We start from the raw sequence: 18,500 nt of genomic DNA, 5'->3' as shown, positions 1-18,500 counted from the left end.
CCAAATCGGGAAACAACCAAGATGCCCTTCACTAGGGGGATGGATCAATACACTGTGGTCCATCCAGACTGGAATATTCTTCAGCGCTAAAGAGAAATGAGCTATCAAGCCATGAAAAGACGCAGAGGAAACATAGATGCCTATTTGTAAGTGAAAGGAGGTAATCTGAAAAGGCCACACACTCTGTGATTCCAACTGTATGACATTCTGGAAAAGGCAAAATCATGGAGACAGTAAAAGAATCAGTGATAAAAGAACCAGGGGTTGGAGGAGGGGAGGAGGAGCAATGGGTAGACACTTAGTACAGCCACTATTACAGCAGTTAAGGGACTCTGTGTATGAGGCTTCAAGTGTAGATACAGGACATTATGGGTTTCTCAAAACCCATAGAATGTACAACACAAGGAGTGAACCTTAATGTCAACTGTGGACTTTGGTTAATGATAATGTATCAATATTGGCTCATTGAGTTTAGCAAATGTATCACTAATGCAAGATATTAATAATAGCGGACACGTGTGTGTGTGTGTGTGTGCGTGTGTTTGGGGGAGGTGAGTTTATGGGAACTCTGTACTATCTGCCAATTTTTCTGTGTATGTAAAACTGTTCTAAAAAATAAAGTATTAATAGAAAAAAGGGCATCGATCTCTCTCAGGGGAAAAATGATAAATTAGTCTATATCAAGATTGATAACTTCTGTTTCTCAAAATACACCGTGTTAAGAGAGTGAAGAGGCAAGCCACAGAGAGGGAAACACTGTTTTCATTGCACAAATCTGATGAGCAACTAGTATCTGAAATATAAAAAGAGCAGCAAATCCATAAAAAGGCAACCTAACAGAGAAAAGAAAACCAGGAGAATGATTTGCTAGACCCTTCGCACACAGGCAAAGGGAACCAGGTGCCCAATAGACAGGCAAAGTGCTTATCTTCCTTTGTCATCAGGAAGGTGCCAGTCAGATCCCAGGTGGGGACCTTACACACCCTCCAGAGTGGCTCCAGTGGAAACACCGGATTAGCCAAGCGTGGCTGGGACGTGGGGCAGACGGACGTGCCAGGGAGCGGGGACCGGCCCTTGGAGGGCCATGTAGTCCCGTCCACTGGAGCTGGTCCCCAGCTGTCCTGTTCAGCGGTGCACATCCTGGCTATCGAGGCAGGTGGAGAACGTGACACCATAGCCCCACGAGGAAAGCCCCGCGGCCCGTGGAAGCTTCGTCCCTGAGACTGGAGGGGTGGGCGCTCCGCGGCACACCTACACGCCCGGAGGCCACACAGCCTGCAGGGCGAATGGTAACCACAGGCCACTGTGGTGGACCCTGCAGATGCGGGGTGGGGCTGCGGCGGAGCCCCTGGTCCTGCTGTCCTCACCTCCCTCCCATCAGTTTGCAAGGTGAAGGGTGGGGGGCGCAGACGGGCAGTGGGCTCTCTGCCCTGGTCTCTCTGCCCCGGTCTCCCTGCCCCAGGCTCGGGTCTGGCCTGAGGCTCGGAGCCCCCAGCCCCGTGCGAAGCTCTGAGCCTGCGGCTCCCTGGCGCCTGGAGGGAAGGAGGGATGAGGCCCCCGCGAGCCTGGCGGCTGAGAGGGACGGTGAAGGGCAGAGAGGGCAAGGTGCTCACGGATGCGGCCAGAAGTGGTCTGTCCCCAGGTCCTCCCTGAGGTGGGCGGAGGTGCAGCTGGGCAGCTGGGTCACGCCTCTCCCTGGCCTCACTGCCCCGCCCACCTCTAGGGCCTGAGTCACCCTGCCCTCAGGCCCCCAGAGCCGGGCCACCCTGGCCCCAGGAGGAAGGGGAGGGTGCAGCCCCTGGGGCCCCAGCCTTAGGCTCCGGCTAGTAGTGCTGCAGGGAGCCGCGGGAGGGAATTAGCTTCAGGTCAGCGGATCTTGGACAGGGACCCACTGGTGGGGTAAGGGTGGGAGCTGGGAGTGGCTGGCAGGGCAGAGGAGGGGGTACCCGGGCACAGGTGGAGGATGGGGGGGGTACATGCCCGGGCACAGGTGGAGGATGGGGGGGTACATGCTTGGGCATAGGTGCTCACATTTACCCCTGGTCCAGGGCCTAGGGATCCTGGCTGCCCTGCAGGGCAGGGGCCTGGCACGGCTGAAGTGCCCTCGTCCACCCTGACCCCCGGACAGGATCATTCAGTGCCTCCTGCCCTGGCCTCTGCCCCCTGCACCTTAGTCCAGTTCTCTGCACGATGGGGAGAAACAGCTTCCAGGGCCCACAGTGGCTAAACGTCACCCTGTGAGTCCCCTCCCAGTGGGCTCCTGCTACGGCCCGCACCCCAGCCATGAGCATCCCCCAGTTCTGAGCCCAGCACGGGGCCTGGTTCTAGACCAGCAAGGAGCTGTGGGCGGGGCCTGGCTGCATGGGCAGGTGTCTTTGGGGCGTCCAGATGGGCCCGTGCTACCGAGGATCGTGCATGCATGAACACTAGTTGGTTGACTGTGCTGAGCTTTGCGAAACCCCAGATTCTGAGATGGAGGCAATACCCAGTGGTCTCTCAGGGCCTCAGTCCAGGCACTGGTGAAAAGGAGACCAGGGTCCCAGTGGCTCACAAGACCTCTGGAGCAGGCATCCCAGCCCCAAGGGTTGAGCCCTGAGCCATGGCCTTCCTCCATCATGGTTTCTCTGGGGAGGTGGGATGGGGCGGGGGCTGGTAGCCACCTGGGGCCCTTGGGACCCCAGGAGCCAACATGTCAGGGACCTGCCTGGGCAGAGTGCAGAGCCTGCGGTGGCCGGTGCCTGGGGTGACAGCATGCTGCCTCACCCCCCCCCCGTGCCCCCCGCCCCGACCCCGTGTGGTCCGGGACCCCTCCCCTCTTTCTCCAACAGAACCCCCTCACTCCCAGATGCCAGCCTCTGAGCTGCACGCTGGGGATAAACAAGACAGAAGCAGACCTGCTTTCCTGGGGCAGCTAGACCCAAGCCAAGTCCTCAAGCAATGCATGACCTGGTCACAGGCTGTGGCTTGTATGGAGGGGATGTGGCTGGGGTAAGGCGAGAACCACCATATACCCTCCTGAACGGTGAACAGGAGCTGGACTGGAACAGTGTGGGCCGGGGGTGGGGGCAGGTAAGAGGGTCTCTGGAGCTTGGGGAGCAGCGTGCGCAAAGAGCCTGGGTCGGGGGCTTCCCTGGTGGCGCAGTGGTTAAGAATCCGCCTGCCGATGCAGGGGACACGGGCTCGAGCCCTGGTCCGGGAGGATCCCACATGCCACGGAGCAACTAAGCCCGTGCGCCACAACTACTGAGCCTGCGAGCCACAGCTACTGAGCCCATGAGCCACAACTACTGAAGCCCGCACACCTAGAGCCTGTGCTCCACAACAAGAGAAGCCCGCGCACCGCAACTAAAGAGTAGCCCCTGCTCGCCACAACTAGAGAAAAGCCCGCACGCAGCAGCAAAGGCCCAACATAGCAAAAAAAAAAAAAAAAAAAAAAAAAAAATTGCCCGGGTGGGATGGAGAGCAGTGAGCTCCAGGGATGCAGAGAAGCCCCCGAGGTGGGGAGAGTGGGGGTGTGGGCAGAGGGATGATGGGCTGCCTGGTCCGGCGGTGTTTCCAGTGGGGGCTCGGCCAGACCGTGGGAGGCCCCGGAGCAAGAGCCTTGCCTTCATTCACGGGGTGATGAGCACCCACGGAACGGTGGGAATCTGCCGTGCGGACCCCATGAGGCCGGCTCCCGGGACAGGCCTGAAGCCATGAGAGCACTGGGGACGTGCAAAGAGCGGAGGGCCCAGGAGTGACCTGACCACCACCTCCTGCATGTGACGGTGGCCTGCGGGTTCTCCAGGCGGAGGGGATGGACCTGACTAGGATGGTGGCTAGCAATGGGACAAAGGGACTGACAACGGACACCAGGAGTGGTGGACACAGGAGGGTGAGGAATAGGGGGCAGGCTGCTCTGACTGTTGCCCTGTCGGCTCCTCCTGAAAATAAGGGCGCCCCCGGTTCTGGCGAGAGGCCCTGGGGAAGTGCTCCCTGTCAGCGTCCGGTGGCTGCTGTGGCAGCCGTATAGACGGTAGAGTCATTCCCTACCGCTCCCAAGACCTGAAGTCTGAACTCGGCCACGTCGGGCGAAAGTCCGGCTGTCGCAGGGCTGGTTCCGTCTGGAGAATCCAGGGGAGAACGTGTTCCTGCCTCTTCCAGCTTCTGGAGACGCCGCCTCCTGGGCTCGTGGTCCTTCCTCCATCCTCAGAGCCACTGGTGCAGCCTCTCCCGTCTCTCTCTTATAAAGACCCCCGTGATGACATTGGCCCACCTGGGGACCCCAGGACCATGTCCCGTCTCAAGATCTTCCACTTGCTCGCAACCTGCAGAGTCCCCTGTGCCGTGGAAGGTCGCGCATTCCCAGGTTTGGGGGTTGGGACGTGGACGTCTTCGGGAGGGGGCGTTATTCTACCGCCAACACTGTCGTTTGTTGAAAAGGGGAACATTGGACTTCCCCGGTGGTCCAGTGGTTAAGGCTCCGCACTCCCAATGCAGGGGGTGCGGGTTTGATCCCTGGTCTGGGAACTAAGATCCCACAGGCCACGTGGTGGCTGAAAAAAAAAAAAAAGAAAGGAAGGAAGAGAGGAAGGAAGGAAGGAAGAAAACGGGAACGTTAAAGTGACGACGAGGAGTTCAGTTTGGGGCCCAGAGGGTGTTTGGTGCTGGTGGGCCAGTCCTGCTAGGACAGGCGTCCCCAAGGCACGTGGACATGTGGGGCAAGTTCAGAGCAAGGCCGGGAGAGGCGTGGAGCTGTGGCAGTCAGCTGGCAGGGGGGCTGCTGGAGCAGGACAGTGAGAGTAAGTGGGCAGGTGAGGGGGGTGTGGGACGGATGCCCCGGAGAGGCTAAGTGGGATGGGCGGGTGGCTGGACCTGGGAGGCTTGCAGGGCTGTGGGGCGGGTTGGTGCAGCTGGGATGGTGGTCGCACTGCTCTGCCCGAGTCTGCTGGGCCGAGCTGGGCCGGCCGGGTTGCTTGTTTGTCGGTGCCGGCTTTGTGAGTGTCGGGAAGAATTCAGCAACGTCTGCGGCTTCCCCGGAGTGCTCTCGAGGCCCTCCACGTGGCCCGCAGAACAAAGGTGTGACTTGTGCCTCGGCAGCTGGAGGCCGATGGAGCAAAGGCGCACCACCCAAAACTCTGCATTCACGTCCACCCCCAGAGGTGGCCAGGGACCCACCGCCAGGCAGCTGGCCTCCACCTACAGCCACATGCTGGGCCAGCTGCTCCCAGGAAAGGCGCACTTCCCGACAAGAAGGGGGCCCAGGCCGTCTTGCCTCAATGCACCCCAATCCACCCCGAGATGTCCTTAGAGCAGAGCAAGGGGGTGCCCACATGGCTGTCCCCCTGAGGGCAGGGCCACAGTGACCCCATCATGACCTCCCAGGTGTGGGTGCACAGGTGGGTGGGAGCCCATCGCAGTGGAGCCCAGGCATCGGCTCACCCTCCAGTCCCAGGGCCGGTCCTTCTTCCGGAACAGACCTTATCGCTCTTCCTGCAGCTCCCACCCACCCTCCGCCCACAGCCGGCAGTGCAGGGCCGGTTCCCACGGGTGGGCAGGTGGCCGGTGGTCAATGCCCGCATGCTCTCGGGACACCAGCTTCTCTGCAGCGCCCAGCCCCTCCCAGGCAGCCTGACAGACAGGTCTGGGGCTACAACACCCACTGTCTTTGGAGCAGTGACTCAGCAGAGCAGGGAAAGTGGCGTGGGGGGAGGCCTGTGTCCCGTGAACAATGCCCTGATTCTTTTGAGACCCGGCTTGGATTCTGTCGCAGCCAGTGCATGAGCTGAGGGGTGGGAAGGATGGGCCTCGGCCCACCTGGAGGCAAGTACTGAGGCCTCGACTTTCAATCCTGGAGGGACCGGGAGCCACAGACTCAGACACCCCCCGCCCCGCCCCCGACTCTGTGAGTGACCCAGGGTTGTCCCCTGCACTTCCCCCTTTCACTGCCAGCAGGGAGCACAGCCCTGGAGCAGACTTCTCCCCAGCGGCGAGCCCTCAGCCCTCTGGGGTGGGTTCTTCAGCTGTCCCATGCCTCAGTCTCTTGTCTGTAAGATGGGGTCATGCTGTGGAATCTCTCCTGCAGGGAGAGAGCACAGGGGCAGGTGTGTGGGGCCGGGCAGCCAGTGCTCAGTGCAGCCCTCCCCCTCTCCGTCCCCTCTGGGCTGCTCAGCTGCCACGGCAGAAGCCCAGGGGCTTTGCCTTCTCTGGTCACAGACTCACAGGCTGAAGGAAGGACCGCAGAGGTGGGAGAGGCGTGGGGCCTGCGCTGGAGTGCTCAGGGCCTCCGAGGCAGGGCTCCAGTGTTGTGGGGACTTCGCAGGGCTGAGAAGCAGAGGCGACTGGGTGCAGCCCAGTGGGGTCAGGGGGGAGAGAAGGGAAGACGCTGGCATGGGGCTGGGAGGCAGCGGATGGGCTGGCCGAGGGGAGAGAGAGAAGGGGCCAAGGACACCTCCAAGGAGACGTGGCCACAAGAGGAGCACGTCCGAGGGGCAGGCTGAGACGCTGCTAGGGCCCCAGCGGGGGCTGGAGGGCAGCAGGATACAGGGTCTGGAAGCCAAGAGCAGGAGGCGGCCAACATGGAGCCGGCCGTTGGCCCGAGGGACGCTCTGATGCCTCCAGAGGGTGAGGCTGGGAGCCTCCACCAGAGGCAGCCCTTGTGGCCCTGGGGACTTGCCATGGGCAGCTCGAGTGGTCCGGTGGGGAGAGGAGATGCTGAGGGTGTGGTCCATCCCGGGGAGAGTGGCTACAAGGGAGGGGAGGGGGCAATGGCAAAGAAGTGTCCTCTGGGAGAGCCCTTCAGGGACGATGGCCTCAGGAGGGGTGGATGCAGAGCAGAGGCAGAGGAGACCCGGGTGCCTGCCTGGAGGGACTGCTCGGCGCTGCCGGCTTGGCCACAGGCAGCTGGAGGCCACTCCTCCCCCAGAGCCTGCACCGAGCGCCCTCGGGGCCCCAGGCCTGCTGACCCTGGGCACATGATGGTGGCGGGGGAGGCTTTTTGCACGAGGGTCGGCCCCGCCGGCAGCTTCCTTCCCTTTCTGGCTGGGTTCCTGCTGTCTGTGTTGGTAGCCACGGGAAGCTGCCTTGGCCTCAGGGTCCGTCCACTCCATCCCCAGGGGAGGCAGCCCCTCTTCTCAGTGCAGCTGCCCACCCAGCACACAGGCCTGGTCTCTCAGGTGGACAGAGGCTCTCGGAGGCCCTTCCAAAGCGGCCACTGCCCGTGGGTCCTGCAGCTCTTGCCAGGCCCCCTGCCCTGCACGTGGTGCCCCTCCTCCCCCCTGCTTAGACCACGTCAGGGGCAGCACCTCGGCCTGGGGCGTCCCCCTCCTGGGGTGCAGACAGCACGTGGGCGCCCAGACATGGGAGCTGTTATTACCCTGGGGGGAGCAGCAGGCCAGTGGTTTCCAGGGGGTGGGACTCCTGCGGGGGACTCAGGCTGACAACACGGGAGGCCTGGGGGCAGGAGGGAGGGCGGTCAGGAAACCAACCTGAGATTAGGGTCGCAGCACATGAGGGGGAGGTGCGGGGGTCCCAGAAGCATCTGCCTGCAGACTGGTCTCCAGCACCACCAGCCCGCACATCCCTGCACCTGGCTTCACCCACAAGCCCTTCCTCACCCCCTGTCCTGCCTTGTCCTCACCCATGTCATGGTGAGGACACCCGCAGAGGAAATTGCTCAAGGAACCCCCCCAACCCCGCTTCTGCAGAAGCCACTGTCCCCATCGGGGTGACAGTCTGGGTCACCCCCCAAGAAACTGTAGACCCTCGTTGCCGTGTCCACGGGAAAAGAGCCCCCTCCTCTGTGGCCTGGACAGCGTCCTTGACGGGCAGAGGGCTTGGGTGCCCACTCCGAGCTCCCCGACGGCAGGATACTCTTCCAGCCCCCCCCAACCCCGCAACCGGCCAATGGCTCACATCTGGGCCAGGGAAGACCCCTCCCTCAGCTTCCAGGTCCAAGGCTGCAGAAACCCAAGCACACCATGGAGCCCTCAGCTACACACTACTGACCCTCCCCCCTGCCCCCCTAGGAGAAGAAGCACTTAGCCCAAGCCCCGGACAGACCTGCCAGGTGGTGAGCGGAGCCCGGGCTTCGAGCTCCAGCGAGACTGCTGCTGTGCCCCGTCCCAGCTCTGGGGGCTCCGCCCCACCTCTCTCCCACCTTCCTCCGCCCCCTCCTGCCACTGAATCCCTTTATCCTCGTGCTAGGTTGAATAGTATTCCCCAGGGATATCCACGTCTGTGAGCGTTAATTTCATGTGTCAACTTGACTGGGCCATGGGGGTCCCAGATGTTCGGTCAAACACGAGTCTGGGTGTGTCTGGGAGGGTGTTTCTGGATGAGATGAACATCTGAATCAGTGGACTCGGTAAAGCAGATGGTCCTCCGCAGTGTGGGTGGGCCTCATCCAATCAGTTGAAGGCCTGAATAGCCCAGAAGCCTGAGCCTCCTGCAAGTTAGAGAGAACTCCGCCTGCCCAACTGCTTGAGCGGGGACATCAGTCTTCTCCTGCCTTCGGACTGGAACTGCACCACCTGCTCCCCAGGGTCTCCAGCCTGGAGACCACAGATGATGGGACTTAACCTCTGTAATCACGTGATCAACAACTCATAAGACAGGAAGGTGGGGTAAGATAGATAGACATCCTGTTGGTCCTCTTTCTCTGGAGAGCTCTGATTAGTACAGCATCCGAGCCCCCAGAACCTGTGGATATGTGACCTCACGTGGCAAAGGGACTTTGCAGATATAATTAAGAGAAGGATCTCAAGCTGGGGCGATTCCCCTGGATTATCGGGGTGGCCCCCAAATGTGATCACGAGGGTCCTGACAAGAGGGAGGCAGGAGGGTCAGAGTCCGAGAGAGTCTGGAAGACTCGACGCTGCCACCTCTGAAGATGGAGGAGAAGGGGGCCAAGGATGCGGCGCCTCTAGAAGCTGGAAAAGGCAGGAACAGACTATCCCCTGGGACCTCCAAGAGGAACCAGCCTTCAGCACCTTGATTTTAGCCCCATGAGACCTGTGTTGGACTCCCCTGACCCGAGCTGTAAGATGATGAATTTGTGTTTAGCCCGACATCGGTGGTAACTGGCTCGGTCGCTGTAGGAGGGTGACCCAGAACTCAGGGAGGGTGACCAAGCATCCTGGTCAGCGCAGGGCTTTTCCTGCTTTAAAAGGGAAAGTTCTTCCTGGAAACCCCTCAGCCCTGGGCCAGCTGGGGAGGCTGTCACCCTCCTTGCCCTCTCACCCATGAATCCTCGACTTGCTGTCACAAGCCGAGTGCTGACTACGTTCCTGTGTGTTTACCACGTCGGGACAGAATGTGCCCCGGGAAGCTTAGGAAGGGGCATCATCTCACCTCGCTCCAGGACGGAGCTGCGATTCCATTTCACAGGTGATGGAAATTTCACCCTGCAGGCCTGCAAGCCCTGTACTTGCACGGCCTCGAGACCCAAGAAAGAGCCCGGAGTCAGCGACAGAGACAGCGATGGTTTAATGGACGGGGGATCTTCCATGTCCGAAGTGGGGTCCTGGAGCGACACCCCACCGTGCGTGGCAGATGGCGGGCAGGACGTGGTGGGGAGGTTACTGGCTATGGGGGCAATTGACATCAGTTTGGCTCATGGATTACAGGGAAACCAACAGAGGGGGCATGCCCCTCACTGCTGTCATAGTGGAGATAGCGCTGATCTGAAGATTGTAACAGTCATCACTAGCTGGGGCCGGGGGGCAAGTATGTAGGCATAGATTAGGCTCTATGACTAAGAGGGAAGGTGAGTCAGGTGAGTGGGGCATAGGTGAGGTGGGGACTGGTCCAGCAGGGATGTACAGAGAGCAAGAGAGCAGCCATCTTGGGTGGCCTGACCGCACTCCAGGAGACAAGACAGCGGCTTGGACAGGTCGAGCGAGCAGCTATTAAGAAGTGGAGTCAGGCTTTTAACCCCAGGGTCTGGCTCCCAAGGCTGAGCTCCCACCCACCACCCGAGGGGTACAGGCAGGATGGCCCCAGCAGTCTGCCTGGCCTCCCCGCCCTCCCCTCCCGCTGCAGGCCAGGGACAAAGGGTGGGGCACCATCCCCCTCCTGCCACCGTCCCCGCATCAGAAGCAGCCTCCCAGGGTCAGCGGGTCCTTCCCATGCCTTACTTGGACAGACCCACGTTTTTGTTTTATCAGCTTTATACCCCTTGGTGATGGAGGCCAAGAACATTCAGAGGTTTGTTCAGAAAAGCAGTGTGTGGGTCAGCCGAGGTCACTGTGACAAAACCACAGCCCGGGCGGCTTAAACAGCAGACGTTTATGTCCCCAGTCCTGGAGGCTGGAATCCGAGATCCAGGTGTGGGCAGGGTTGGTCCTCCTGAGGCCTCTCTCCTTGGCGTGTAGACGGCCGTCTCCTCCCTGTGTCCTCACAGGGTCGTCCCTCTGTGTGTGTCTGTGTCCTGCCCTCCTCTTCTTATAAGGACCCCAGTCCTGTGGGGTTAGGGCCCCACCCTAGTGACCTCATTTTACCTTCATCAACTCGTTAAAGGCCCAGCTCCAAGTACAGCCACACTCTGAGGTGCTGGGGGTCAGGACTTCAAAGTGTGACTTTTGGGGACACAGTTCAGCCAGTCATAGGCAGCATCCCTCTGCCCTCCCTCGACACCCCATTCTGTCTTTCAGCAGACTCTTTCTACACTCACCTCCGTATTTCTAAATAACTGCCTTATTTCTAAATAGCAGCTCTTTCTAAATAGCATGCTGTTCCGTGCTATTTCTGTCTCTGATATCTGCTTACTTCCCAGTATGGAAGACAGAGATGGCACATTCTTCCTCACCCCAGCGTTCATCCCTTCCCAACCCCCATTCTCCCAAACCCCTTCTCCGAGGCCCACCCTGGGCCGCCAGTGCTCTCTCCTTTGCTCCCTGGAGCCCCCAGGCTCAGGGGCTCATCAAGGGTGCATCTAAACCCCTTTCCTCTCCTCCAGAAAATCCCCAATGACTCCCAGTACACTTGGAAACAGGACCAAGTTCTACTTGGTTCTCCCCAGGCCTTAAGGCCCCACGCGGCCCATCCCAGGGACCCTTCTCCAAGCAGCCCCTGTGCCTTCCCCTTGGGCCCTGTGGGTGCTGACACCCTGCCCCCGCCCCGTTCTCCCGTCCTCAGGTCCTACCTCCAGTGCTGCTCTCCGAGAAGCCTCCTAACCCTTGACGAGGTTGGTCTACCCTCAGCCCAAATCTACGGCCCGCATTTCTTTTGAACCGTCTGACACCACCTCCACTGCCCCTGCTCCGTGACCTTTCAACAGGCTGCACCATTTTTTCACCATTGTATTTGGTGCACACGTGACCTGCAATGAACCACACGTCTTTAAAGTGCACACCTGAATGTTTCCATCCATGGCTGCCCCGTGGACACATCTCGGGGTCACGGGCAAGCTTACCCACTGCAAAGGTTCCATCGCCCCGCGTCCCCCTCCTCCTCCACCCCTGCCAGTCCCAGGCATCCCCGGACCGGCTTCCTGGCCCTGCAGCCGAGCTCACGTCCCTAGAGGCTGGCAGGGCTGGAATTAGCACGTGCCTGTCTTCATCTGGTCTCTGTCACAGGGCATCATCACTTGGAGATTAAGTCACGCTCCTGCCTACATCAAGGCGTGAGTTTCCTGCTGCTGCTGTAAGAGTCCCACACGCTTAGTGGCTTGAAACAACCCAAATCTAGTATTTTATAATTCTGGAGCTCAGAGGCCTGAAACGGCTTTCACTGGGCCCGAATCCAGGTGTCAAAGGACCTCGCTCCCTCCGGGGACTCCCGGGGAAAAGCCGGGTCCTGACACTTGCGGCTGCCAGAGACCCCCATTCGTTGGCTCGTGGCCCACTTCCAGAGCCAAAGCCACCGACAGCGGTGGTCAGTCCCCCGCCCTTCGGGGCAGTCACACGTCCTCCAGATTCTCCTCTTCCCTCCCTCTCCCACTTTTAAACACCTCGTGATTACCTTGCTCACTCGGGTAAATCCAGATAATCCCCCCCATTCTAAGGTCAGCTGCCTCGTAAACTTAATTCCCCTTTGTAACAGAACCTAATCACAGGTTCTGGGGTTATAGCACGTGTACACCTTTAGGGAGCATTCTTCTGCCGCCCACAATGGATCTCTTTAATGTTTATTGAAACATAGTTGACTTACAATGTTATGTTAGTTTCAAGCGTACAGCAAAGTGATTCCGCTTTACAAATTCTTTTCCATTCTAGGTTATTACAAGATATTGAGAACAGTTCCTTGTGCTGTACAGTGGGTCTTTGTTGGTTATCTATTTTATATATAGTGGTGTGAATATTTTTTAAAATTAATTAATAAACATTTATTTTTGGCTGAGTTGGGTCTTTGTTGCTGCGCGCGGGCTTTCTCTAGTTGTGGCGAGCAGGGGCTACTCTTCATTGCGGTGCGCGGGCTTCTCATTGCCGTGGCTTCTCTTGTTGCGGAGCACAGGCTCTAGTCGTGCGGGCTTCAGTGGTTGTGGCACATGGGCTCAGGAGTGGTGGCTCACGGACTCTAGAGCGCAGGCTTCAGTAGTTGTGGCGCACGAGCTTAGTTGCTCCACGCCATGTGGGATCTTCCCGGACCAGGGCTCGAACCCGTGTTCCCTGCATTGGCAGGTGGTTCTTAACCACTGCACCACCAGGGAAGCCCCAGTAGTGTGTATATTTTATTTTTTAAAATAAATTTATTTATTTATTTTTGGCTGCTTTGGGTCTTCGTTGCTGTGTGCAGGCTTTCTCTAGTTGCAGTGAGCAGGGGCTACTCTTCCTTGTGGTGCGCGGGATTCTCATTGCGGTGACTTCTCTTGTTGCGGAGCACAGGCTCTAGGTGCGAGGGCTTCAGTAGTTGTGGTGCGTGGGCTGAATAGTTGTGGCTCAGGGGCTCTAGAGCGCAGGCTTCAGTAGTTATGGCGCACGGGCTTAGTTGCTCCACAGCATGTGGGATCTTCCCAGACCAGGGCAGGAACCCTGCCTTGGCAGGTGGATTCTTAACCACTGCGCCACCAGGGAAGCCCAGTGTCTATATTTTAATGTCAAACCCTAATTAATCTCTCCCCCACCCTTTCCCCTTTGGTAACCATAAGTTTGTTTTCTATGACTGTGAGACTGTTTCTATTTGGTAAATAAGTTCACTTGTTTCATTTTTATAGATTGCACATATAAGCAATATCATATATTTGTCTTTGTCTGACTTACTTCACTTAGTATAATAATCTCTAGGTCCATCCATGTTGCTGCAAATGGCATTATTTCATTCTTTTTTATGGCTGAGTAGTATTCCATTGTGTGTATGTACCACATCTTTATCCACTCATCTCTCGATGGACACTTAGTTTGCTTCCATGTCTTGACTATTGTAAATAGTGCTGCTGTTAACATTGGGGTGCATGTATCTTTTCAAATTAGAGTTTGTCCAGATATATGCCCAGGAGTGGGATTGCTGGGTCATGTGGTGACTGTATTTTTAGTTTTTAAAGGAACCTCCATACTGTTCTCCATAGTGGCTGCACAAAGTTACATTCCCACCAACCGTGTAGGAGGGTTCCTAGTTTTTATTGACGTGTACTGTCCCGTAATGCACGTGTGCCACTACTTGTCTATCCATTTACATGTTGATGGACATTTGGGTGGGTTCCTGCTTTGAGCCATTCCGCCTAAAGCTGGCTGGAACATTCGTGTGCAAGTCTTTGTGGGGATGCACACTTTTGATCCTCCTGTGTAAATATCTAGGAGTGGGATTGCTGGGTCATATGGTAGAGGGGTGGGTAAGTTTTAAAGATGTATCCAAACGGTGTTTGCAAAGTGCTTGTTTCATTTTCCACTCCCACTGGCAGTGCATGAGGAGTCCCATGGCTCCATGCCCTCACCAGCACTTACTATGGTTGGCAGTCTTCATTTTAGCCATTCAAATAGGTGTTTGTGTTTTCTCACGTGGTTCTAATTTGCATTTCCCTGATGACTTAGGAACTAGGGCATCTTTTCATGTGCTCATTGACCATTTCTTCTTTGTGAAGTATTCATTCAAATCTTTTCCCCGTTTCTCTATTAGGTTGTCTTGTTACTGAGTGGAAAGACTTCTTTATATATTCTAGATACAAGTCCTTTGTGTTTTTGCAAAAAACATATGCTTTGCAAATATTTTTTCCCTGCCTGTGGCTTGTCTTTTCATTTTTGAACAATGTCTTTCAAAGAGAAGTTTAAAAAACATTGATGGGGCTTCCCTGGTGGCGCAGTGGTTGAGAGTCTGCCTGCCGATGCAGGGGACGCGGGTTCGTGTCCCGGTTCGGGAAGATCCCACATGCCGCGGAGCGGCTGGGCCCGTGAGCCAAGGCCGCTGAGCCTGCGTGTCTGGAGCCTGTGCTCCACAACGGGAGAGGCCACAACAGTGAGAGGTCCATGTACCGCAAAAAAAAAAAAAAAAAAAAAATTGATGAAGTCAAATTTATTGATTTTCTGTTTTTTAAATGCTCTATTTAATAAATCTTTGCTAACCTCAAGGTCAGTAAGATTTTCACCTATGCTTTTTTCCTACAAGTTTTACCATCTTCTCTCTTATTTTAGGTCTGTGACCCGTTTGGGATTAATTTTTGTTTACGATGTGAGGTAAGGGTTGATGTCCATCTTTATGGCTACCCAGTTGTTCCAATACCTTTTGTTTACAAGAGAATCCATTCTCCATTAAATTGCCTTGTTGGCCATGTGTGTTTGGGTTCGGTTCTGGACATTATTCTGACCCATCTATCTATCTGTCTATTTTTACACCAATACCACACAAGCTTGGTCTTTACTGCAGCTTTATAATAAGTCAGGTGGAGTAGGCTGTTCATCAATATTCTTCTTTTTCAGAGTTATTTTAGTTATCTTTTGTCCTTTGCATTTTCATCTAAATTCTGGAATCAGCTTGTCATTTTCTACAAAAAAGTTCTCCTGGAGTTTTGACTCAGATTGTGTTGAATCTATAGGCCACTTGGGGAACAACATAGATATTTTTTTTTTCTATCCATGAACACTGTATATCTCTCCATTTGTTCATTTTGTACTTTCTCCTAGTAATATTTTACAGTTTCGGAGTTCAAGTCTTAGGCATCTTTTGTCAAATTATATCTAAATATTTCCTATTTTTATTCCCTTGTAAATAGTGTTTTAAAAACTTTGGTTTCCAAGTGTTCATTACTAGGGAATGGAAATACAGTTGATTTTTGTCTAGTGACTTTCTGTCCTATGACCCTGCTAAATTCTCACATTAGTTCCAGTAACTCTTCTGTAAGTTTTGTAAGATTTCCACAAAGATGGTCATGTCTCCCCCAAATAAAGCCAGTTTTATTTCCTTTCCAATCTGGTTGCATTTTTCTCCTCTCCCTAATTGCACTGGCTGAAACCAGTGGTGATCAGCAGTGGTGAAAGCAGGCATCCTCACCTTCCTCCTGACCTCAGGAGAAAAGCATTCAGTCTTACACGCTAAGGATTATGTTAACTGTAAGTTTTTGTTGTTGTTGTTTTGTTTGCATTTTTGGGCCACGCGGCTTGCGGGATCTTAGTTCCCTGACCAGGGATTGAACCCAGCCACCGCAGTGAAAGAGCCGAGTCCTAACCACTGGACCACTAGGGAATTCCCTGTAAGTTTTTCATAGATACCTTTTATGGAAATTCCATAATTCTGTGGTGGAAATTCCCTTTTATTCTGTTTTCTGGAAGCTTTTTATCAGGAATAGAAGTTGGATTTTGTGAAATGCTTTTTCTGCACTTTTGAAGATGGTTGTATGATTTTCCCTGTTAGGCTGTTAATATGGTGAGTTAAACCCATTGATTTTCAAATGTTTAAAGAACCTGGTATTCCTGGGATATACCCGACTTGGTCATAATATATTATCTTATTTATATATTTTGGGATTTGATTTGCTAAACTTCTGTTAAGAACTGTTGCTGTCATGTTCACGATCTGTAGTTTTCTTCTAAAATCTTTGCTGGGTTATGGTGTCAGGGCAACGCTGGCCTCAGAGGATGAGCCAGGAAGTGCTCTCTTCTCTTCAGTTCTCTTGTATAGTTGGTATGGAACTAGTATTATTTCTTCTTTTAAGGTTTGGTAGAATCCACCAGAGAAGACATCTGGTTCCAGAACTTTCTTTGAGGGAAGGTTTTAAACTACAATTTCAATTTCTTTGACAGATATGGGGCCATGAGGCATATCTGTGTCCTTCAGCGAGCTTTGGTGGTTGGTTCATTTCATCTTAGTGGCTGAACATATTGGCATAAAGTTGTTTATTGTATCCCCTTGTAAGCAGATAGGGTAGGGGGTCCCTAAAGGAAAAGAACCAGATAGAGCTTTCTGACATAAGAGAAGCCATTTTTTTGGCCTAAGCCTGGCCACAGTGCTTGCCCTGAACAGGTCTCAGTAATATATAATGGTCTTAAGGGAACAAAAGAACAAACTGTAATCAGAGAATAGAAGTAACAATAGCAAAGATAGTGTACCAGTTGTAAAGACTCCCCGTTCTGTTTCAGTGGTGACGATTAGCCTGCAGCCGCAACCACCAGACCAACCGGAATCTAAGGGGTGAAGATGAATGACCTTTTCTGACCCTCCTGACTTCAATCAAATAAACCCTGGACTCTGAGGGGAGACACTGCTTTGGAGAAGATCCCCAGTGTTGCCCTTACTTGCAGCAAGTAATAAATCCTTCCTTCTCTGGGTCTTTGGCTTGGCTGTGTCTTTTGGCTCAACACTCACCAACAGGCAAACACAGTTTTTCAGGTAACATCCTTATTATTCTTTTCATTTTTGGAGGATCTCATGTAATCACCGCTCATTCCTGATATTCCTGATAATTTGTATCTTCTCTCCTTTTCTGGATCAATATGCCTAGATAGAATTTTATCCTTTTTTTTTTAATCTTCTAAAAATATCAGCTTGGGTTTCTTTGATTTTCTGTTTCGTATTTCATAGATTTCTGCTCTTTTTTTTTGTTCTTCTTTTCTTCTGCTTACTTTAAATTTAACATGTTTTTCTTTTTCTATGATTTTTAAAAATTGAAGTGTAGTTAACTTACAATGTTGTGTTAGTTTCAAGTGTACAGCAAAGTGATTCAGTTTTATATGTGTGTGTACATCTCTATTCTTTTTCAGGTTCTTTTCCATTATAGGTTATTACAAGGTATTGGGTATAGTTCTCTGTGCTATACAGTAGGTCCTTGTTGTTTATCTATTTTATACACAGTAATGTGTATATATTAATCCTCTTTTCCTCTTTCTTAAGGTGGTAATTGACTTGAGAAATGTCTTCTTTTCTAACAAAATTTAAGCTAAATCCAACACATTTTTATATGTTGTATTTTCATTGTCATTCAGTTGAAAATGCTTTCTAATCCACCCTTTGAGCTCTTTGACTCATGTGTTGTTTAATATGTGCTATTTAATTGCCTCGCTGTTCTGGTTTTGTTATAGCTATACTACAGTGTAGGGCTCAAAGCTCCACTCACGTCATCACAGAGTTCTGCAGGTCAGGATTTCACATGGCAAGGAGCCAGTTCCCTACCTTCTCACCTGGGGCTGGACCTCCTCCTCCAAGCTCATTGCTGTTATGGCAAAGCTGGGTTCCTTCAGCTGTAGGCCTGAAGTCCACGACTCCAGCTGGTTGCTGGCCTGGGGTCACTCTCAACTCTGCCACCTCAGTAAAGAAGAGCCAATCTCTCCTGCCCCTCTGTGCCAGCAGGAGAAAACCCTCTGCTTTGAAAGCACTCAGGTGATTAGCTTGGACCCATCCAGGTAATCTCCTTATCTTAGTAGCAAAATCCCTCAGTCCATGTAACATAACAGGCACCAGAGGGCAAAGGTCCTGGAACCCTGCCTGCCACACGCCTCTATTTGGAGGTTTTCCACATACTGTCCTCTATTTAACTGACAATTTAATTCCACTGTGGCCTGACTTTGTATGATCTGAATCCTTTTAAATTTAAGGAGAAATTTAAGGCCCCCAAAATGGTCTATCTTGGTAAACACTTCATGTGTATTTGAAAAGAATGTGAATTCTGCTCTTTGTGGGTGGAGTGTTGTGTACATGTCATTACGTTGATTTGATTGATAGTGGTGATCAAGTCTATTATAGCCTTCCTGATTTCTGCTTACTCATTTTTCCAGTCATTGATAGAGTTGTTGAAATCTCCTAATGTATTTATGGATTTATCTATTTCTCCTTTCAGTGCTATTAATTTTTGCTTTACACATTTTAAAGCACCGGTATTAAGTGCATTAATATTTAACATTGTTATGTTCTCTTGATAAATTGACGCCCTTGTCATTATGAAATGACCCTCTTTATGCCTGGTAATATTCTTTGCTCAAAATGTACTTTGTACCAAGATAATATAAGCAGTTCTGTTTTCTTTTTTTTTAAAACCATTTATTTATTTATTTATTTGGCTGCATCAGATCTTAGTTGCGGCATGCGGGATCTTTGTTGTGGCATGTGGGGTCTTTCATTGTGGCGCGTGGGCTCTTTCTTCATTGCGGCGTGCGGGGATT

Source organism: Mesoplodon bidens (genome assembly GCF_964165515.1).
Source record: "Mesoplodon bidens genome assembly, chromosome: 7".
Lineage (NCBI taxonomy): Eukaryota > Metazoa > Chordata > Mammalia > Artiodactyla > Ziphiidae > Mesoplodon > Mesoplodon bidens.
This window is presented reverse-complemented; position numbering follows the sequence as displayed.